Source organism: Bombina bombina, chromosome 2 (genome assembly GCF_027579735.1).
Source record: "Bombina bombina isolate aBomBom1 chromosome 2, aBomBom1.pri, whole genome shotgun sequence".
Taxonomy (NCBI): domain Eukaryota; kingdom Metazoa; phylum Chordata; class Amphibia; order Anura; family Bombinatoridae; genus Bombina; species Bombina bombina.
This window is the reverse complement of record NC_069500.1, coordinates 796,821,143-796,824,968: the sequence shown is the minus strand read 5'-3', so window position 1 is coordinate 796,824,968 and position 3,826 is coordinate 796,821,143.

Here is a 3,826-nt window from a genome sequence, read left to right as displayed (position 1 = left end):
CAGCATGGCTATGTGAAGTATGCTGACAATCTAGCTGTTCTCATATTGGACTCTCATAACGGCTGCTCAGAGGATATATCTCTTGGATCACTGAGACTCCCACCTAAGACTGCAGAAACATACCATGAGGTCAGTTTAAATGTAACAGACTTGTGCCTATTTGATTTACTGATGTCAGCTCCTGAGCTACTAGCAGCTGGCTGCTCTCAGAGGAACCCTCAGTGTAATAAACTTACAAGACCATTTCAGTGGAGCAACATGTGGGCAGACTGTCTGGATAGAAAAGATGTAAAGCTCTGCAGGCCCTTTTCAGGGACAGCTGCAATATATTTCTCATTCCACACTTGGAGCAGTTTATGTCCTGTTCACTCATGCTTTGTTTGCAGCGTTCATCCTCTCCCTGCTCGTGTAGGAGTTGGATGATATCCTTTGCAGAGATAGGGTATTAATTCACCCCCCTCATGTTTGGGACACCATCATTTTACTTATGACTTATGACAGGTTGCTTACAACCTTGATAAAAAAAATATGCCTGCAATCCTTTTTTTTTTCTTTTGAATATTCAACAGCAAGTATTCAGCAATGTATATTTTGTTCACTCCCTATCAATGCTGTCTCAGTCATCACATTGAATGAAACAATTTGCATTTTATACTCTGATACCTCATTTTGCTTTCTATGTGTATATGTATTGTAGGAAAATATGGTTTCCCTTTCTTAGGCCTAGATTTGGAGTTTGGCGGTAGCCGTGAAAACCAGCGTTAGAGGCTCCTAACGCTGGTTTTAGGTTACCGCCGGTATTTGGAGTCACTCAAAATAGGGTCTAACGCTCACTTTCCAGCCACGACTTTTCCATACCGCAGATCCCCTTACGTAAATTGCGTATCCTATCTTTTCAATGGGATTTTTATAACTCCGGTATTTAGAGTCGTTTCTGAAGTGAGCGTTAGACATCTAACGACAAAACTCCAGCCGCAGGAAAAAAGTCAGTAGTTAAGAGCTTTCTGGGCTAACGCCGGTTTATAAAGCTCTTAACTACTGTGCTCTAAAGTACACTAACACCCATAAACTACCTATGTACCCCTAAACCGAGGTCCCCCCACATCGTCGACACTCGGAAAAAATTTTTTAACCCCTAATCTGCCGACCGCCACCTACGTTATACTTATGTACCCCTAATCTGCTGCCCCTAACAACGCCGACCCCTGTATTATATTTATTAACCCCTAATCTGCCCCCCTCAATGTCGCCTCCACCTGCCTACACTTATTAACCCCTAAACTGCTGACCGCAAAGCGCCGCCACCTACGTTATCCTTATGTACCCCTAATCTGCTGCCCCTAACACCGCCGACCCCTATGTTATATTTATTAACCCCTAATCTGCCCCCCTCAACGTCGCCTCCACCTGCCTACACTTATTAACCCCTAATCTGCCGACCGGACCTGAGCGCTACTATAATACAGTTATTAACCCCTAATCCGCCTCACTAACCCTATCATAAATAGTATTAACCCCTAATCTGCCCTCCCTAACATCGCCGACACATAACTTCAATTATTAACCCCTAATCTGCCGACCGAATCTTGCCGCTATTCTAATAAATGTATTAACCCCTAAAGCTAAGTCTAACCCTAATACTAACACCCCCCTAAATTAAATATAATTTAAATCTAACGAAATTAATTAACTCTTATTAAATAAATTATTCCTATTTAAAGCTAAATACTTACCTGTAAAATAAATCCTAATATAGCTACAATATAAATTATAATTATATTATAGCTATTTTAGGATTTATATTTATTTTACAGGTAACTTTGTATTTATTTTAACAAGGTACAATAGCTATTAAATAGTTAAGAACTATTTAATAGCTAAAATAGTTAAAATAATTACAAATTTACCTGTAAAATAAATCCTAACCTAAGTTACAAATAAACCTAACACTAGACTATCAATAAATTAATTAAATAAACTACCTACAATTACCTACAATTAACCTAACACTACACTATCAATAAATTAATTAAATACAATTGCTACAAATAAATACAATTAAATAAACTAGCTAAAGTACAAAAAATAAAAAAGAACTAAGTTACAAAAAATAAAAAAATATTTACAAACATAAGAAAAATATTACAACAATTTTAAACTAATTACACCTACTCTAAGCCCCCTAATAAAATAACAAAGCCCCCCAAAATAAAAAAATGCCCTACCCTATTCTAAATTACTAAAGTTCAAAGCTCTTTTACCTTACCAGCCCTGAACAGGGCCCTTTGCGGGGCATGCCCCAAGAAATACAGCTCTTTTGCCTGTAAAAAAAAACATACAATACCCAAGCCCCCCAACATTACAACCCACCACCCACATACCCCTAATCTAACCCAAACCCCCCTTAAATAAACCTAACACTAATCACAGATTGAGCTCGCATTCTATTGGCTGTTCCGATCAGCCAATAGAATGCAAGCTCAATCTGATTGGCTGATTTGATCAGCCAATCGGATTGAACTTGATTCTGATTGGCTGATTCCATCAGCCAATCAGAATATTCCTACCTTAATTCCGATTGGCTGATAGAATCCTATCAGCCAATCGGAATTCGAGGGACGCCATCTTGGATGACGTCATTTAAAGGAACCGTCATTCGTCGTTCAGTCGTCGGCCAGGATGGATGTTCCGCGGTGGAGGTCTTCAGGATGCTGCCGCTTCGCTCCGGATGGATGCCGCTTGGATGAAGACTTCAATCGGATGGAAGACCTCTTCTGCCCCGCTTAGATGAAGACTTCAGCCGGATCATGGACCTCTTCAGCCCCCCGCTTGGGCTTGGATCAGGACATCGGAGGAGCTCTTCTGGACCGATCGGTGAACCTGGTATGGTGAAGACAAGGTAGGATGATCTTCAGGGGCTTAGTGTTAGGTTTATTTAAGGGGGGTTTGGGTTAGATTAGGGGTATGTGGGTGGTGGGTTGTAATGTTGGGGGGCTTGGGTATTGTATGTTTTTTTTACAGGCAAAAGAGCTGTATTTCTTGGGGCATGCCCCGCAAAGGGCCCTGTTCAGGGCTGGTAAGGTAAAAGAGCTTTGAACTTTAGTAATTTAGAATAGGGTAGGGCATTTTTTTTATTTTGGGGGGCTTTGTTATTTTATTAGGGGGCTTAGAGTAGGTGTAATTAGTTTAAAATTGTTGTAATATTTTTCTTATGTTTGTAAATATTTTTTTATTTTTTGTAACTTAGTTCTTTTTTATTTTTTGTACTTTAGCTAGTTTATTTAATTGTATTTATTTGTAGCAATTGTATTTAATTAATTTATTGATAGTGTAGTGTTAGGTTAATTGTAGGTAATTGTAAGTAGTTTATTTAATTAATTTATTGATAGTCTAGTGTTAGGTTTATTTGTAACTTAGGTTAGGATTTCTTTTACAGGTAAATTTGTAATTATTTTAACTATTTTAGCTATTAAATAGTTCTTAACTATTTAATAGCTATTGTACCTGGTTAAAATAAATACAAAGTTACCTGTAAAATAAATATAAATCCTAAAATAGCTATAATATAATTATAATTTATATTGTAGCTATATTAGGATTTATTTTACAGGTTAGTATTTAGCTTTAAATAGGAATAATTTATTTAATAAGAGTTAATTAATTTCGTTAGATTTAAATTATATTTAACTTAGGGGGGTGTTAGTATTAGGGTTAGACTTAGCTTTAGGGGTTAATACATTTATTAGAATAGCGGTGAGCTCCAGTCGGCAGATTAGGGGTTAATGTTTGAAGTTAGGTGTCGGCGATGTTAGGGAGGGCAGATTAG